At 44.0% G+C, this 20,604-nt stretch overlaps 1 protein-coding gene across 2 annotated transcripts in view; it reads left to right on the top strand.

The window, feature by feature from the left end:
- Positions 1-4,032: 4,032 nt before the first annotated feature.
- LOC147717927 (uncharacterized) overlaps positions 4,033-20,604 on the top strand; it is a 126,056-nt gene continuing 109,484 nt past the window's right edge. Inside the window, exon 1 of one of the 2 annotated variants that reach the window (XM_086924719.1) lies at positions 4,033-4,123. The gene's annotated coding sequence lies outside the window, so the exon portion shown is untranslated. Of the gene's footprint in view, positions 4,124-5,293; positions 5,472-20,604 lie in introns of those variants that run through there. The other variant, XM_086924718.1, reaches the window with a different exon arrangement.

Raw genomic sequence — 20,604 nt, 5'->3', positions numbered from 1 at the left:
TCCAGACAGGCTGACGTGGACAGATGGGTGGCGGTGGAAGTTATTCCTTTCAAATTAAAGTTTTCATTGTCCGAGTTTGTACCTTTTTCCAAAGCAGTGTCGCTCGCTGCAATGGCACACACACACACACACACTGCGTTTGCCCACTTAAACGCGCACCCATTAACCTCTGTCATTTAATTCCATTGCATGCCAACTCTTTGCCTATTTTGTAGTCAAAAGTAGTGTCGACTTCCAGCAGGAAACGTCCGTTTTTGGTCTAAGTAAACAACACATGCATGCCCCCGAAAACCTTGAGCAGTGCTCGTGGACCTCATGTAGGGGGACGCAGTAAATACCCATGGCATGGCTGCACCTTGCGATCCCTGGCCTCCGATGTAACAAAAATCAGTGCCAGGAACATGGGGGCAGCTCGTGGTTATGGGCATCGGTTGGGGCGCCACTCTCCTCGTTTCCCACCATTTTTTAAATTACAGAAATAATGTATAATATTAGATTGTTCACTATTAGTGTTGTTTATTCAAAAAGTACTCATGGTTTGACAAGTGTTATTTTACCAGCACTGCAATGCTTTCCCATGAGGAAAGTAATTGAATGGCTCATGAGGTGGGAGTCATTTAGGTCTTAGGAGGATATCAAAACCCTGTCCTGGCATTGGCAGAGTCCCAGTATAATGTTCTTGGAGCGGTCAGTGCAGCATGAAGCTCATAAGGAAAGCTTGTGAAGTAACTGGCACTGCTTTAATTTAATGTGTGACAAGAGACCTAACCGAGCCAAACTTAGGATTGAGAGAATTCTTATATTGTTTTTCTGCCTGAAGAACATGAGTAGGTTTCTACCTTTTAAACAGTGCTTATTACTGGCAGATTGTCTGCTTGTAAGTGCTGCCAGTTTTTACAGATAGGTGAGGTGACCTGAGGCAAAGCCTTTGCCTCAGGTCACCTCCCTGCAAAGCCTTCCTCCAGGAGCTGAATGGGCAAAGCGGACCGCGATATATAGGTACATCGTGAGAGTTAGTAGGGGGCAGTAACAGAGAGGAACCGTTTTTTCAGTGTCACAAATGTAATTGCATACTGTGACCTCACTGTTTTGTATTGGTTGCTCAAGTTTCATAAGAAGAATTACTGCCACTGCTACTACCACTAGCAGCAAAATGCAGGTTACTTCTGGCCTGTATGAAAGGCCCCCCATCTCTGACAAAGGTTTGGCTCAAAGATGTTGCATGCTGCAGCGAGACAGTAGCAACTTATGCCGAGTCGATGGTCCTGCAGCTGCGACTGAAAGACATATGGGGACCCTGAGAACATATCTGGATGCAAATCCTACTCAGATGGACACGAACATGCAATTCATTCTCACCTTGTGTCTCCCATGTGTCCTGTTTGTACTACCTTGGCAGAGTACATGAACTTGTTCAATAGAAAAAACACCCCCGGCCCTCACAAAAGTGTACATGTTTACGAGTAAGCGGAATGTTAATCATATCAACCGTCACATATCTTGTATGCATTCAACTGTACCCTGTGTATTATGTTGTTCATTCCATAATAAAACTCAAGAAAAAAAAGTTTCTCGTAAGCACATGTAAAATTTGCTCATATTGAGAAATACTGCTCCTCTGCAGTGAGGCATACTCCAAATGATATAGGTGTATTTAATTAGTTCTCCCTTAGAAATACCTTTAAAAAGTAAGTTAGTTTACCAATACATATAACAAATGGTGCTGTAAAATGCACTCTCTGGCCTAAAATGTTCAAAACATTTTATTAGGGGGTTTGCCAGAGGCCACTCTAAAAAATATTGCCCTCAGTATCTGAATGTATTTTGCTTGAGAAACCTCTATGAACATTGGAATGAGCCTTGCCAAGTAACCTTAACAAGGGGCCATTTCCCAGTGGGGCTTGTATCGAAAGAGCGCGAAATTGCAGAGTCCTCATTTCCTCTTGGCATTTTCAGTTTCTCAGGCATAGTCTGTAAATATAGAAAAGATGTATAGCTCCCCAAGAAAATATTCTATAGCTCTCTCAGGAAATAGGTTGGATTTGTGTGCTTTGATTTTGGGTCTAGTTAACTCACTTAATATTAGGTGTGCTTTGGTTAAAGACATATTCTGCATCTGCCAAGTCATGGCAGCCATTTTCCTTATCAGGGGCACAGCATTTGAGGAGAATAGTTATCAATAAGTTCATACGGGCATTACCACCCCTTTCTGAATGTTTTATGCTATGTCATCAAAGCTGGTTGCTTGTTCAGCTTGACTTTTCTTCATGGTGTTGACATCCTTCAGAAATGTTTTGAACATAGGGGGTCATTCCGATGTCAGTCTGATGGCTTGTCAGTTGCGGTCTGACCAGCATCTGCTGCTGCGGTCCAACCGATGCATTACAATGTGTGCAGCCGATAGTGCATTCAAAATGGGATTACCATTAGCTGGAATGTGACACTTTCCACCTAGATTTACCGTTGACTATAGACATTAAGTGAAATTTTGATTGCCTTTCAATGCGCTCCCTGCATCTGTTGGGTTTCATGACTTCCATGTATGTGACTCACTGCTCCCTTTGTAAAGCTCTCTAACGCTTTCGTGCATTGCAGGCGCATAATAAAATTGCATCAATAATAGACAACATGTACAATAAAAGCACGCCATTCGTATCGCCACGGGAGACAGCTGCTACTCATCCCTAACTTGCTCTTTGATCCCCTGCCCGGCCCTTGTCACTCCTGGGCTGTCGCAGTCGTTTTATTATAGGGTACTCAGGCTAGCACCTGGAAGCTTGGAGAACTTGCTTGCACACTCACTGTGTGATAATAGCTCCTGCTCCTCGTCACCCTGTGAAGGGACCTTTTATCGTGTTACACGTATGGTCTGAAGGTGCGGAAGGAGAAGGCACCAAGGATATTGTTAATGTTTTTCCTTGAGAGAGATCAGAGTTTTGTCTAATGGAAGTTTCGACTCATGGAAAGGTAGCACAGAAGGTTAATGTGCCTGCTGCAAAGAACATGTACCTGATGCAGATCACAAAATGCTGTAAATAGGTCAGTGAGTCACTGCATTTCTCAGATGAATCATTTTGTCACTTGCAGTTCGTAAGTAAAAATCCTAACATACAACAGTGAACTATTGAAAACTGCAAGGTTAAAATTGTACCGTTATGTTTCCCCCCCCCAGTCTTTGTTTGATTACCCTAATGTCTCAAAAATAAATTGTTATATTTTTATTTCCAGCACCTATGTTATATGACAGCTCTTTAATAATGTAATACCTGCACTTTCACAATTGCTTTATCAACCTTCCTGCTTTCTCAAATTTGCTTGAAAATGCACCATTTTTCCACTATTTTTTCAAAATTTTCTCGGGGGGAAATCCCCCCGAACCCTCCTTAGTGGGTTCGGGCTCGCTCGCTACGCTCGCTCGCTACGGTGTAGTATGATTATCAGTTTCTGCCCCACCAGTTTCAAATGTCACCAGCCGCCACTGGCTTTAGTGTGTAGTGTACAGTTGTCAACAATAATATTACGAATGTCCTAAGGAACAGGATGTTGACGTTTGGAGCGCAAAGGACGAGTGGGTCAGTTTAAACGTTGTCTCAGACCCGATAATGTATTATTCCACCCAGGTAACTCCTGCCTGGGTCCGAGGGCCCCGGTCTCACCATCTCTCGGGGCTCTCGCCACACCCACAGCTAGGACGCCATCAGAGTGGAGACGGGTGCAAGAAAGGCGCCAGGCTGCTCATTTCTACACCTCGGACGTGATTTTGCCGCCACGTTTTCCGCATAAATGATGGATGCTGAAACTAGGGGGCATATTGTCAAGCCTGGGCGATAAAATTATCGCCGCTTTATCGGCAGGAAACTGTCGATAAAGTGGCGATAATTTTATCGCCCAGGCTTGATAATATGCCCCTGAGTTTCCTTTGGGGCAGAGTGCCAGAGTCACGCTGTGGGCGCTGGATGATAAGGCTGTGTTTATTGGCATGCAGGGCCTCCGCCCTGTACAAAACCCGGCGCGGGTGCAGACCTGCCCCTTGTGGAAGTGTGCCCGGCGTGGCTGCCCTCCGTGCCAGCTCCGCGCAGAGTGCCGTCGCTGCCCGTGGGACCCGCGGGATGGGGGAAGGAAGGTACGGTGCAAGCGAGCCGCTCTCATCCCTGCTGCTACCACCCTGCCCTGCCCTGGGCTCAGGCTGCGGCGGTCCTATCCACTGCGCTTCATCCATCAGACGTGTGCGCGCTCTGCCACCTGTCCTCTCTGTGGTGCCCTCGAGTACCCCCTCAACCCCTTCGTCACTGTTTGAGACGACCCCCTCCCCGCCCGTTATCTTCATTTCAGTCCCGTTTCCCCACCTTTCGAGACATGCCGCGCCGCCTCTTCTCTATGAAGCGCCTTCTTTTCCGTGGGCGACCCCAAGCGCTGTGCGCCGACAAAAAAATCGAGAGTGGCATGAAAGCTAAATTGAAAGTAGAAGGGTCCGGTGGAGAGGGGAAGAATGAAACATGATATATGTTTTTAATGCGCTTTATACAGTTCCACACATTGACAAAGCTGCCTCGAAGCACTACTCAGGTTTTCTGAATAATTGTCATTCATTTCTGTTTCGTTCTCTGCTTCTCTCTATATGCTGCTTTCTTTCGCTCTCACTAGTGCGCCCAGAGGTCCCGGGTTTCCGCGGCCCTGCACGGCTTTAGAAGACTGTCCCCGCGCCTTCTAAGCACTCACTAATGAGAGCAGCGCTCGCCTGTTGACGCTTTCACCGTCCCATCACACTATGGATAACAGTTCCCTTCTTTAAATAGTCGCCTGCTGGGCAGCCTCGGGCCCTTCATGCAGCTGATAGCAGGAGTTGTGCCCGTCAGCCAAGGTCACAGCTGCCTCTAGGGCTTATGGGAAGTGTAATTGCATTTGTATAGCGCTTATAATCATCAACTTGGAAAAGGAGCAATGAATGTTCCCCTTTTGATTCCCACGGATGTGGAATGGCCTCTCTCGGCCACCTTACATCTCCACCCCCGCCCATACCGCCATGTAGAAACACAGACCACAGCTTATCTAGCCTTCCGTTTTTCACTTGCTTTCCTGTGCTGGTTATTATATTTGAGCTGCATAAATACATGACTACGAGTCCCAGAATGCAAAGGGAAAGGACTGGATGACTGTCTTGCAGCAACGCAACCTAACGTTTCTGCTCAGGAGGACTGGAGGAGGTGCCTGTGCGCAGTGCCACCGTCTCCTCCGCCGCCCGCGTACAGGCGGATCGCGGATGACGTCATTCTTCTTCTCTGATTCGCGTATTGGGCCCTAAGTGCGCGTGACTGGTCTGCAGCAGGAGGATCAGAGGCGGCACGTCTTGACCACCGGTTGGGTTGGGGTCCGCCATAATGTAATTGTATTCCTTTGCCTAGAGCGCGCAGAGCTGGGCGCTGGCCACCGTGACCGACATATTCACCCCTCCCCGTCTAACAGCAGGGCAGGTGAGTCCGTGAGTTTCTCCGGACCTGCACGGGGGTACGCACCAATAACCCAGACTACTTTTCTTTTTACTTTGTGAGTGACGCAGATGATAGTTTTTGCGGGGTTCATCATGAGTGCCAAAGGGATGCCCTGCTGATTTGCCTTTGAGCTCTCCACGCTGTTCGCTTTCTGACTGGAGCGAGTTGCAGCTTCTAAGAGTGGTTCACAATCTTCACACAGTTTTACTTCAAATGTGGGTCATGCCACGGATGTAATTCAAAGATGATTTCTTTGGTCTGAAATGGGTTGTGACTGAGGTGGGCAGCGAGATCGATGTCAGCTTTCTACATAGTTCCTTTTGGTGATTCTGGACTGTCCCTGGAGCCGCTATTTTACTTTCTTTTTGCCCACTGCCTTTAATGGGTCGTAGTTCTTGCTGGAAATCAAATGTCGTATTTCTCTGACATTTAATTCCCAAGTGCAGCACCGGGAATAAAAGTTTAAAAAATATGAAAAATGACTAAATAAAGTAAGACAGACTAGTGGTAGCAAACTGGCAAGATTGATTTTATTCTCACCCAAATACATTTAGCGCCACTTTTACAGAGTTTGCCAGTGAAGCGCTATTTTTGTTGTTTTGGCCTTGTTTTCACTGGGCTTGGAACTAGTGCACCAATCTTGGAGGTACTGCAATGTGAGGGTTCAAAAACAAAATTTGTACTGCTGCTCTGCATCTAGAGATGTTGTCTTTTTTTACCATAGATACTGCTTACGTTTTGTAAGGATCTAAGCAATGGCCATTGAAATGGGTCCATTCAGGGCCCGAGTCATGTCCGTAATTTTTCAGGCAAAAGCACTCATTTCTGAACACTGAGTGTAAAAGCGTTAAGGTAACCATGTTGTTCCTGCTTACATTTCACATGGTTTGCAAAATTATGCATTCCCTTTGATTGTTTGCTTTTTCCAGGATGCTGTCACTTTTGTTTTGTAGGCCACATATTGCTCTTCTTGCCTAGTGCGTAATTGAGCCGCATCCAGGTGTTTGTAGCGCGGTGGCAACAATTGGGTTGTAGTTGAAGGCAGTCTGAGTTTTTCTCAGTGCGGCACTGCAGCATGGTGTTCAGTGGGGGAGAGGATGTGGCACTACGGGCAGAGGAGCTGCTGAATTTGGAACTGGGGAACCAAGTTCAGCCAGCCTTAATAACCAGTGCCTCCTCCCTGCCCTCCAGCAATTTTCGGTAGCAACAAAAATGTCATGATGACTCTGGTGATTAATGTTCTTCCTAGAGAGAGATCGGAATTTTGTCTAATGGAAGATTTGACTCATGGAAAGGTAGCTCAGAGGGTTAATGTACCTTCTGCAAAGAACATGTACCATGCAGATCATAAAGTGCACATAATCATGTAAATATGCCAGTGGGTGGTGGGCTACTGCTTTTGTCGGAGAGATCCTTTTGTTACTTGCAGTTTATAAGTTAACATCCTAACATAGAACATTGAGCTATGTCATCTACTCCGCAGCAACACAAGTCACATTTTTTCGTAACTTTTGATACGTTTGAGCTACAAACAATGTATTAGTTGAAATGGTCACATCATGCTGCAGATCTTGCATTATGAGGCAAACCTGGCTGAGCCATTATTATTTAGAAAACTTTTGCAAACTAGGATATTTAGCCATTCATGTTTGAACTGCTGTTGTGGAAAAGGGAGAAGTGCTGAATGATGACAGAAACTCAATGGCTCGGAGAAAAATGGCTTTTGCTTCCACATTTTATCGTGTTTGGGGACATTCTGCTATTAGAAGCATATCCCACAGCCACTTTCTGAATACGTTTTGCTGTCAACTCATTATAACCTTACATCAATCTAATATGTTTTGAGAAATGCTTTGTTTTTGACCTTTCTGTCTCCCAAATTTTCTTGGGAGGGGAGAAGTTCAACCCCCCAAACTCCCCCCTATTAGTGGTTGCTCACTGCGCTTGCTCGCTACACACCATGTGGGGGCTGGTCTCACTTTTACTTTGTTCTCTCTCTGATTCACTACTTGTGTCTATTTTCGGTGCTCTCTGAAAGAATGTCTATGGGTACATATGACTGGGTGGGTAACCTGATGTTCTTTAAGGTCATCATCTACTATTTGCTGTGCTTTGAAAGTTAATACAATTTTAATATGTAATGAAAAATGTGCAGTATAATTCACTATCATGGGACCTGGCACTAGCTGCCATCAGTAATTTGAAATGTGAAGACGACACAAGGGGTGATTCTGTGGCGCTATCATTTTTCAGACCATTTACTTCTGTCACTCCCATCACAGTACAGTAAGGGGGGGGCAGGGCCTTAATTTGGCTGTCCTTTATTGGGCATTTATGTGCTAGTGAACTGAGACCTTTATTTGGAATGGCTTGTAGGAGCAGCTCCGATGTCCAAGCCTGGGTGGGAGGCTCAACTACGGTGTCATTGTCACACGACTCCACCATGGTGGAGAGCTGCCTGGCAGAAACGCATCCACCAGTTAAATCTGGTTAAACCACCAGGTTCGCCATGAAATGAGGGGGAAGCCTTCTCCTCGGGGCTAGCATGGCTGCTCCCTCCTCAGGAGCAATGATTATAGACTTCGCCATCCCCTCAAATAGGGGTGTGACAAATTAAATTTACAAACGTTACTAAGGATTCTGTAAGGTCCCGTTATTTGCCAATTGGATCCACTGGCAGGACCATGTGGTAAGTTGTGAGGGGGTGACACCATGAGTTACCCGCACCGGGTGACACCAACCCTAGTGACGCCACTGCTCCGTTCTTTCCTTGACTAGCTCAAATGTTGTGAAGTTGAGCGCACCCACGGAACCGCGGGTCTGTGTTTGTGGTGATGTTAAAAGTTTATTGGATGTGGCGGTATTCAGGGTTCAGTGGCCCAGGCGCTCCTGCACCTGCTGCACCAATAGCGGCAACGCCCCTGCGCCTAACTCTCACTCTTTCACATCTCTCTCTCGCACCTTCGCCTCCCACTCTCTGGTGTTCCGTTTGTCTCGCTTGGTGGTTGGTTGGATTTGTAAAGCACTAATTTAGCTGTCTGGCTGGATTCGCAGCGCCCACAGACTCGGAAATACTTCAGTGTATTCTCGAATCCGCTGCGGTCATCTGTGTTGACACCAGCGTCACAGGTTCACATCCCTGAATTTCATCCTCCTGAAGTCGATCATACAATAACTACAGATCGGGTAAATGAAGGTTAAAGAGGGGCCGACAGAACATGTCCGCCACTGAATGCATGTCGCACAGCTCACAGATCCCCTCGTATCGTTACCTGACGCTGGTGACCAATGAAAGTGGTAGGGCATAATGCTAGCAAGCAGTTCACCCCACTTGCTACCCCAAAATGTGCCTTCAGAGGGCCCCATATGTTAGGAATTACCTTCATTGTGCCAAGGCTGGCATTCTGTTATGGGTACCACTTATATCAAGAATTTCATACAATATTCCAGTACCATAAAGTTGCCATTGATTCTGCCCATATACCAGTGGTATTAGAGACATGTCCAGGGCAAGACATGTCCAGGGCAAGACTTAACCTGGCACACAGTGATCCGTCGTGAGGGTTCCTTGGCACACTCGCTTCAAGATTACTCACGTCCTTGGAATGATCCGTTCCACAAGCAAAACTCCCTCACGATGCCCCGTTACCAGGCTACGTTTGCCCTGCTCGTCCACATTGACTTTTCATAGATTCCTGTCTTACCAATTGTAGTCCGTTGATCGAGATTTGATTCATTACGTGCCGGATGTTCGTTTTCACAGCACGTCTGATACTTTTAGAGCGACCCAAGTTCACCTGAATGTTCTAAACCCAGACGGGTTGGAATGATCACTGGCTGAGCGCCCTGAGGAAGTCGCAGAACTGTTTTCCACATGCGACAAAACACTTGTCGGCTGGTTTTCTTCTGGGTATTGGCTCTTAAAGAAAAATTAAGACTGAACATTTTCAACACATCCGGAGATATTTCTCTCATTGATGGCCATTATACTGTAGTTCTTGTATCTACCTACATACTGTTTAATCTAGTATTATGTGTGTGGGAAGGCGGGTTTTTTGATCTCTTATCTGATCACTCTAGATCTAAATCCCCAATCGGGTCGACTGAATCTTTGTTGCCTGTCAATGAGTAAAAAGCAATCTATTACCAAGTTAATCAAACCAATAATTGGCACAACTCTGAAGAACCACTTACCACGAATCAGTTTTAAAGGTTTATTATAAAGCCAAAGTTAACTGGATATACAAACATCTCAATAAAAGGTTCATCAGGTATACTGGCACTAAAACAAACATAAATTCTCTGAATGATCTCAAACGACAGAAAAATATGACTAGGACCAGTTCAAGGATCAGCAAGTTCACAAGAATAGACACAAGTTGTAACTTAAGTGTCATTTACAGAAAGGAAAATTCAGGTTATAGAGGCCCACATGCATCATTGTTACATTTTGCACTTCCTAATTTGCGAAAAATAAGGAATCGCAAATTAAGAAGTGCAAAATGCTATGCATCATTGTTTTCGGTATTCATTTGGGATTCGGTAAAAATCGCAATTTTTACCGAATCCCAAATGAATACCGAATTCTTAAGTGCATTTTCGCAATTACTATTGATTCCTATGGGCCAAAAGGCCCATAGGAGTCAATGGGAAGGCATCAGCAAATTGCGAGTGGCACTTTGAAAATTTAATGGGTGCAGGGGGGGGTCCAAAGGACCCCCCCCCATGCACCCCTGAAATGTATTTTTCGCATCATGTTTCACACACACATGTCCTAAGGACATGTGTGTGTGAAACATGAATGTAGAAAAAAAAACATTTGCAGCATTTTAAACACTTTTTCCAAATTTACCGAGTGGTTCAACCACTCGGTATATTTGGCACCCTAATTGCGACTTTGCACTTGTGAAAGTAATGATGCATTGCTTTTAAGAAATCGCACATCTGCGACTTCTTAAAAGCACCCGCAATTTTAGAACTCGCAACAATGTTACGAATTCTAAAATTGCTTCATGCATCCCAAAAAGCACTTTTGCATTCGCAAACGGCCGATTATAAGTAATCGCACCGTTTGCGACTACAAAAATGCTTGATGCATGTGGGCCACTATCCATACACTAGACTAAGTGACATCCCTACTTAACAAACCCTTTAGCTAAAAAGGTGTCAGCAGTGGTGACTTCCAAAGAAGTTCACTCACTTTCCCTTAGTCTCTGATGTAATTCTGTGCATTGGAGTCATACCCTCTCTGCCTACCCATCCGCTCTCTAAGGGTCCTCAGGCCGTCTGCTCTAACTCCACCCCAGGGTGCTGTCCCTAATACAAAATCACAATTGCAGTTGAAACGCCCCTCAGAGACGCCCCTCACGTACACATTTCACGTGGTTTCGATTCTGGTTACTTCCATACTGATACTCTGCTGGGCCTCTTGTTAGCGTTGACCTTGCTTCCCAGGCTTCTTCTCCGCTCGCCTGTACCCCCCATTACATTCTTGGAACCTCCTCCAGGCCTGTGCCTGTCTCCCCGGACAGAGCTCTATTCCTCACTCTCTTGATTGGAACCCCCTCACACCTGCAACAGATACCCATGAATAGGGCCCCAAATTCCACTCTCCAGTTATCTGGGTTCAGCCATAAACTTTGCACAAGAATGACAATTTATGCTTTAACGAGACTTGATTCTAACTAACACGTGCAGATCAAAGAAGCAACTTTATCTTTCCAGGCCTACTAAATTATCTTGCAAGCGGCCTGCACTCTGTGAACCTTAATTTCTAAAACTAAAACAATTCTTGTTAATACACTCTGATTATATGAAACAATTCTATAAAACATGATTTCTAACGCTTTTGAAAATTATAGGGGCTAAATTGCTCCCAACAACAACATATGGCAGTGAGGCATTAATGGGGACGGATGCAGAATTGATAAACAGGGTCCTTTCCAAAACATATAAAACTCTCTTCTATCCCCCAAATAATGCTTCACCAGCTCAAATTAGACTGGAGTTCGGGTTAAACAATCAAGCTTTTGCAAGAAAAGGCCAATTTATTAAAACGTGGTATAGGATTAAAAATGACCACGATAACCATATATCTCAGTTACTTTGGCAAGAAATAAATAAGAACACAAGATCAGTTGCATGGAAATACCTCAGTGATGCATTAGAAGAGTTTGCACTAACGCCCATCTGGAACAATAAGATAAGTAATGGATCTTTTAAAAAAAATTGTAAATCAAACAACAAACCACCTATCACTTGTACACGACAAAAATTGGCTGGCAAAAATAAAACACTCGTGGTCCGTAATAAATGGATATGAAAAAAAGAAAGTACAGGAATATCTGGAAATACCCTGGTCTGAAAAAAGCAAACAATGTCTGGTGAGAGCAAGATTTGGTATTCTACCAGGCCTTATGCATGCCCCGCCGTGGAAAAAAACCAGCAGCAGCACATTGTGTAGACTTTGTAAAGGTGGCGAAGAGAATATTGTCCACCTCTTATGTATCTGTCCCGGACTCCGCAACGAAAGATGCGCTATACTTAAACTTCATTTTAATATCCGTGGAACAAGGACATGTAGACAGGCACAAAGTCTGTCTACATTCGAATGATATAGTCATGAACGCTGCCTTTGTAAAGTTCCTAAAGATAGCATCTATAAAACTGGGAGAATAAATTAGAAAAATGTTTTTATAAATATTTTTTAAAGAAATTTTTTTATGAAATAATTTCTTTTATTCTATTGTATTTATTGAATGTGTTTTTGTATTGGAAATATTGTAAGATTTTAAATAATCAAACAATAAAGAATTATCTATCTATCTGATTTCTAACGGTTAATACACTCTGATTATATGAAACACTTCTATAAAACATGATTTCTAACGCACGATCGATAATATTCTAAATAGCAATAAGAGTAATAATCCGTTAAAGGTGAACTGCAAAAGCATGTTTTCGTTCTTCATACATTCCCATGAGGCCTGCATTTCTACGTTTAGCAGCATTACATTTCTTCTGCAATGGTCACATAACATGGAGTCTTAACAGCACTCTAACATTTCTAAACATTACTACATTAGCTTCACACTCTTTAGTATGCACTCTACATTGATTAAACACACATTAGTATATGTAATTCTTAGGTATTTTCAACACTTCTACGGCTTTAACTATTCATGCATCTAACTAGTAAATATGGTGCACTTATACATTTTTCTCAGTTTTGGGCACTCTCATGTGCCTAGGTCATTGTTTTTGTTGCACTGTGAGGGTCTTACTCACACTAAATTGGGAGGTTATAGGGCTTATCCCCTCACCTAGTTGCACCATACTGACTTTGTTTCCGTTCAGACTTTTGTGTCTATTTAGCAGAGCGCCTAGTAATTTCCCTGCCGTCTAAAAACCCTTCCTTAGAGTGTTTCCCCAGGGCAAGACTCTGGTTGGAGCTTAGGCTGGTGAAACCCTCACTTACCCTTAGGCCGACTACCTAAAATGCTACATTCGAATCTTTAAAAACGCTGGGGGACTCTTTAAACAGCCGCCTCAGAGATACATTTGGAAACCCTGGCTCGCCATGGAACACTCAACTCATGAAAGCCCTGACTTCCACAGACCTAAACGAAACAGCACTCGCCTTCCCTCATATCTCGTACGCCGCATGGAAAAATCGAACTAATAAACAAGTCCAACTAGTTTCATTCCAGCAAGACAGGGCTACACTAAAAGCCTTAGCTTTCCTTATCCTGCTGATTGACTCGTACACGGTTAACAAACCTCAGTCTTATCCGCTGAACCCTAAAGCCAGAAGAGACATCATGTACATACGACTGCTGGCATTGCCAATTACGGATTTCAGCTAAGCTTGGGCAAACCAAAACACAGGAGGGGCATGTCTGTGTAATTATAAACAAGAGTCTTGGTTACACCTCTTGTGCTGCTACCCGGCCCTAGAAACTGAAAGGAGGATGCTTCTTAGGCAATTATGCCTAAGAAGTAGCGGTCGGTGGTAGGAGTGCTGCCGTGGAGAGGGGCAGGGGCAGGGTGGGGGTAGTAAGCTACAGAATATGGACAAATAAAGGTAAGTAAACATAAAAATGAATAAAACGTATTTCGTTGCACGCACTGCATTGCATTTGGCGATGCAGTGCGCACTACGAAATTAGTTTTATTTATTTTTTTTGTTTACTTACCTGTATTTGTCCATATTCCGTAGCTTACTACCCCCCACCCTGCCCCTCCCCCTCCCCACGTCACCGCCCGGCAGCACTCCTACCACCGACCGCTACTGTGCCGAAGTAAAAAAGAACACACCTGCCGTGAGGCCTCCGCTGTATGTCTCAATCAAAGAGAACCCAACATTCTGGCCCGCTGTGGAAGATTTGTCCAAACTATCAGGTGAGCCATCTACCCCCGCACGACAACTGCACCCTGCCGTAGCATAGTTCAAACGCTGATCCTGGATTACTTCAAATAAAGGACCCCGAAAGTGATCAGATCAAGACTAGGAAGCAGCAATCGAGCCTAACGCTCTCTCCCACCTTACTGAAAACTGTAACGCACTCATTCGCACCACATATGTTTTGCGGTCTACAGCCAGTAAAGTGTGGTGCTGGAGGTCCCGGGGCCAACAGAAGAAAGAAACGGGCGCCCTCCTCCGGGGACTGGTCGTAGCCGTCGGACAAAAGAAATTACGAGACAATGGCTCTGTGTCTTCAAATGGCTCACAATAAGGGCCGGACTGACCATAGCGGCCACTGGGCGTTTCCCGGGTGGGCCGCCATGGTGGGGGGAGGTTTTGGGCCCCTGGGGGCCGTTTTTGTTACGGGGGGTCAGCAATATCAACCCCCTGCAATAAAATCGTCCGAAACCGGCCCACAAAAACTGCTCAGCTGCACTCCCCCTCACCCCGGAAATGGGGAGGGGTAGGAGGGGGGCAGTGGAGCAGTTGACGGGGCCGGTTTCTGTTCTCAGTCCGGCCCTGCTCCCAATGAGTTGCTCATAACCTGACACAACTCTGGCACACCAGGCCATTAATCAGAAAGCACTAGCACTTTACATGAGAAATAGCCCAAAACGAGAGGAACGGCAACAAAGGCAGTCCTGGAGCCCCGAACACTCTGGGTGGGGATAGTCTCCCGTGGGACGGGCCACAGCGCCACAACCACATTCAAACCTGAAAACAGGACCTGAGACAATTGCTGGCACTTAAGAACCGCATCTTATTAACTTTTTTTTATCCTTATATATCATGCAAGAAAATGTTTTTTACTTTGTATTGAAATAGTTTCAGTTAACTTATGCAAAAGAAGTATTCATTCATTCATTCATTCATTCATTCATTCATTCATTCACTGGTATGTCAAAAATTACCTCTAGTATTTCAAAGCCCGCATTTTGTTATTGTTTCCTCCAACTTACACCCCTGGGCCCCAACATGCCATGGCTGCCCTCTGTGAGGCATAGAATTAACATCCACTATGCCAGAACTAGCATTTTGCCCCTCACATTATGTCTGTATAGGTTTTATATTTCAGGATCTGCATTGTACCTTAGGTAATTTACTCCTTTGTGCCAGTGCCCACATTTTGTTCCTCTCACTCACTTTGACTTATTCAGGTCTTCTTTAAAAGTCAGATTCTTACATTCACTCTTGTTGACACACACACACACACTCACACACTCACTCGATCCTATTCACTCTCAGTCACTTACAAACACATATACACAGAGAAAAAACATTGCTTTTACTCAGTCTGATTCCGTGATTGGCAGTTCTGGGGCTGCACCAGCAGGGCAGGAATCCGGTGCTGTTTTCATGAACCCTGTTCTTTCAAATAATAAGCAGTTGTGGCAAGGGGCAGTAAGTGGTCACTCACAGAGGCAGGGCTGCGCCCGAAGCCCCTGTGAAGGAGCCAACACTTGCACATAGTAAGGGAAGTGGTAGCAGTGGCGGCTCGCATAGGGCGTGCTGCGAGCGGTAGGGCGGGCGGGGGAGAAGCAGGGTGGGGGGTGTCGTAAACTTGGACATAAACCAAAACAAACAAAAGTAATTATTATGTTCCTCAGTCCCGTTGTTTTTACGAGTTTACTACCCACCACCCTGGCCGCCCCCCGCCCTATCGCCCCACAGCACTCCCTTTGCGAGCCGCCATTGAGTGGTAGTTACTATTTTATGTTAACGCTACTTCTGACTTGGCTGTCTTAGGGAACAACCATTTGGAAATCCAAAAGGTCTCTTCTATGCAAGCTCTATTGGCTTTGTCAATGTTTTTTACCTAATTGTACTGTAGGATGGTGAAAGTGAAAAAAAGTGCTATGGCGCAACTAGTATTGACCGCGTCATAGCATTTTTTTTTTACTTTCATCTATGCTGCATACATCCATACTGCTGTTCAACTTAGCTAAACCAAAGACTAACCAAGACAATGGATTTTGCGGAAGAGACCGATTGCCTTTGCCAGTGCTTAGGAAAAAGCTCTATGACGCTGCCAGTGCTGGCCGCATCATAACGTTTTGGTCTGGTGGTGGGGTAAGGGGCAAGCAACAATGGGGGTAGCAGGCAGGACAAGCAACAACAGGGATGAGGGGTGGAGGTAAGGGGCAAGCAATGACAGAGTAGATGTGCAGGGTTGCGGGGCAAGCAGTAACAGGAAGGAGTGCGGGCGGCAGGCGTGAAAAGGGGATAGTATCAACAACAGGAGGTGGGGGCAAACAATAACCCACTCCTCATCTTGTAAATTGGACTGATGCGGCAGTAAAGTGACTTTACGATGGAGACGCATACTCGGTGAGGTAGGTGGTCATTGAAGTATACAGTGTTATGGAGCAGCAGACCTTCTGAGGAGGAGGGGTGAAGAGCAGTACCAAAATACAATTACCAGGTCGGTTTCACTATTGCACACACTCAAAATAAAATTACCAGGAGGGTTTCACCATTGCACACACTCAAAATAAAATTACCAGGAAGGTTTCACCATTGCACACACCAGGGAGCAGCAGTGGCCCGTGCAGGTAAAAGCGGTTGTTATGTGGGAATCTAGGACCCTAGGGAAATTTGCGCATATATATAGATATAATTCACCCAATTCTTATATAGGCATAGGAATCATTACTTTATTTAGTCTTAGCCTATGTAGCCCAAATACGGCATGGCTACCTACTTCCACTAAACTCCGAGAATCCACAACGATTTCTTGGAAAAACCAGCCTTCAGCAGCCAGGGACTTCCCCCTGCTTGAATACTAATTTATCCAAGAGTTTTCAAGGTACTGAGTTACTAGTGACGATATTATGTCCAATCTTACGTCAAACTCGGCACCTTCAAGGTATAAATATGCCTACATTTGCCCAGTCAAACACACGGTGGTTTAGGAGCAGCTCGACTAACTACTTGCCCGACGCCCTGCAGCAGCAAGTGCCGAAGGAAGCCGACCCTCCAACTGAAGCTCTGAGAAGACGCTGTCTTTTCGCTAGCCTAGAAATCCAGCTCCAGTGTTTCCAGGCTACCCTTGCGGGTTGCTGGGAGATCGAGTCCTGAGATAGAGATAAAAGACCTCTATCATTCTAAAACCAAGGTACGCAGCTGATTAGACCTTTGGAGAATTCTTGGAACAGATTCTTGGCAGAAAATAACTAGACTTAAGCTACACCACACTTACTACTCCCTTGTACTAGATTTAGGTTAGGTACACCGGGGTAGGCATTTTTTATAAGCACCAGTTGAGTACTTTTAGCCACTATTTTATCACTGTATGTATTTTATGCATTTTATGTAGTCTATGTTTATGGCTTAGAAACCATATCATGCTTTTACAGAACTATTTTATAATACTGTTCGTATTATATGCCTTGTACTTCTTAACCAGCATTTCAATTGTAGCAGTGCATTTCTTTTGCTCAAGAAATAAGACTGTTCGATATTTCTTTTATTGAAAACGCCCATCTCTCTATTTCTAAGCAACTCTGGTGAAACGAAGCATGCACGAATGACTGAGTGAAATAGCCGTCTATTGTTTCCGCGACTCTAGAGATACTTTTCATTCTGGGGAAACAAAGTTGTCATGGTATATGGTTGTCAGAGACTAATCCCTTCTTGTACTTTCGAGAGTTTCTAGTGACCTCTGAGCTAGCGGTCACTTACAATTAAGTCTAATCTTACCTACATGGGCTGCACCTTTTTCCACAAACCATAAAACACTTGGCAAATGTTATCAGTTGATGAGACGCCTAATGTTGAACGCTACCACTCCCTCCATTCCAGAAGCATTATCAAGTTAGACATTGTGTTTCTGTTCATATAAATGATGTCACAGGGAAAATGTCTAAATGAATGTGTTATTCTGTAACGGAAACATTTCAGAGGATTGTAAGTTTGACCATCTTCAAGAGCAATTCATTAGAGACCAAGTTGTTATGCACACTCGTGATCCAGCAATCCAAGATCGACTCTGGATTAATGGAGATGCTGATCTTAAGAATGTTTGGGCCATAGTCAGGAAGGCCAAACTTTCTAGTAGAAGTGCCAAAGCCATTAAGAATGAGTAAAAATAAAGAAGTGCAAGAACAAGTTGTATCCAAGGTTCAGAATAGGCCTAATTTTAAACAAAGACCTCAATCCAAAACGAAAACACTTGATTTTAAGAAAAATTAATATTTTAAATGCTACAGTTGTGGCAGTGATTCTCATTTGGCTAATAACAAACGGTGTCCTGCTATCAAGGAACAGTGTTCTAATTGTGGTTTAATAGTTGAGCATGTAGAAGGAAGAAAAGTAAAAAAGTTAAAGTTGTTTATGATTCTTCAAGTGATGATGAAACAATTGTTAATAAAATTATGCATTATTCTGTTCAAGATAATTTGTGTGATACTCAGAAGGAATAACAGTTTATCTTTAACCTTAATGATACTTCCATCAGGGAAATCAAAAAGAAGCCGATTTGTAACATGTTGATTGGGGGAGTTTCTATAGATATGTATGCAGATTCAGGTTTTCCTTATACAATTGTTAGCAAAGAGGTGTGGAATTCTAAATTTTTGCATTATTTAGGTGAAAAACTTTACACTCCTGATATTTCTCCTGAAGGTTATTCTGGAGTAAAATAGACATGATTGGTTTTAGACCTCTCAATTTCAGATTTAAAGGAAGACAATCCTTAGGAAAATTATATGTGGCAAAGCGTGGACCTTCGGTACTTGAGTGGAAGGATCAAGGAAATTTTAACATCATTTAAGATCCCAATAGCTCTGATCCAGTTCTTGTGGTGGATGATAGTGGTGGAATTGGAAATACCATCAGAGCATGTATGTCAGTGTATGTCGGCATATGTCAGTGTGTCAGTACGTCAATGTGTGAGAGCTACTAACCGCAGTGAAATCTAGTTTAGCAACTGGACACTAAGCAATTTAGTGAATATTAGCTTATCTGGATAACGTCATGGATTTCTTGACTGGGTTTCATCGAAGAATTTCACATGGCAAGAAAACCTGCATACCAAGATGTATAGCTTACAACTTACAGAGAGGACAGGATATTCAAAGATGTGCATTTGTCAATACAATGGTAATTCAAGGTCTTGCAGCAGAAGAACCAGGGGCTGAGATGTCCATAAGATTATCATCTTTCCTGTCGATTTTTTTCAATGCTAGGTGATCAGTGAAGAAGTGTGGAGACCCTTGAATCGTGACGTGATATTTGGATGGGCCTGCAAAGATGAACTGGTAGTTCATGGCCCTTAATCTGGGGCGAAGCGCCCATGAAGCCCTTTCTTGTGTCAACAGTTTCTTTACTATAATCCTGCGAGATCTAGATTTTATTGCTTTTCCAGAGGATGTGGTTATTTTTCCACATGAAGGCAAGGATCACCTCTACATGTTGATAATGGAGAGATTTGCATACTATTGGTCTTGGAGATTTCGGACTCGTGAGTATTCTTGCTGGAACCCTCTGAGATCGGTCAAACTCCAGGGGTTTACTGAAAGTCAGGTTTGTGGCTAGTGTAAACCATTGTTCCAGAAAAGAGATGCTCAACCCAGAAGGGTCTTCCACTCCTTCTGGAATTCCAAAGATTCGCAGATTCCCCCTTCTGTTTTTGTCTTCCAGGCCTGTGTTATTATTTTAGTACAAAGCGTTAATGCTGTCACTGACAAATTCACCTACCTATAACGTTACTATAACCTTTGTTTTTTTTTTCTGTGAATTTCTAGGGTAAAGCCAACTCCCCACTGTGCACGGCAGACGGTTGGCCATGGAGCCTTATGTTTTTTTAAAGGGGATGGGTCCAAGTTGCCTCCTTCCCCGATCCTTATTAGGCCCTGTGGACCTCATCTACTAGGGACTTTTTATTGAAAGGGGCAGGGGCATATGGCCCCCTATTCTGAGCCTTATTATGCCCTGGGGAGCCCATCCCCAGGGCCTTTTTTCATGTAAGAGATGGGGGGGGGGGGCACGTGTCCCCCCTCCTGGGCCTTATTATGCTCTGTGGACCTATAGAACGGTATAGTTACTAATGCATTTTATATGTGTACATATTTTTTATTGTGCATCATTGCAATCCAGAAGGAAGAATGAGATGGGGATTCACAGGTTCCTCCTTGCAGCATTCTGTGTAGAGCTGCAAAGGTGACCAGTGCCCTTTTTGCTTCTCCTCCTCTGTCGTGGCTTGTGTGGTTATGGAATAAATCTCCATTCTTCATCAGTGGTACATCTCATCTCCATTATTACCCCACTACATAATTTGGTACCAGGAGTGGAGTAAACTCCGTGATTTTTTAGATATTGAGACATTGCAGATTGTACTTGCGGTCTCTTAGAATTTCCGGTGTCAGCGTGTAGAGCAGATGCGCAGTTAAAATATTGATTTTTTTAATATCAACCAACATTTACATCAAGTTTTTAATATCTTAGGGACAGAATATCATAGTCAAGAATATCATTGACCAGAATATCAACCTTAAGGTAAGTAATAAAGTTTTTTTAAAACATAATTGTTGGTAATACCGAAGTAAGTAATATCGTTAGCAAAAATATTGTCAATAATATTGATATTTTTAGTAGTGTTATGTATTTTAGTATGTATTTTATATGTATGTTTAACATTTTATTAATGTATTT

The sequence above is a fragment of the Lissotriton vulgaris genome, chromosome 5 (genome assembly GCF_964263255.1).
Source record: "Lissotriton vulgaris chromosome 5, aLisVul1.2, whole genome shotgun sequence".
NCBI lineage: Eukaryota > Metazoa > Chordata > Amphibia > Caudata > Salamandridae > Lissotriton > Lissotriton vulgaris.
This window is presented reverse-complemented; position numbering and strand designations above follow the sequence as displayed.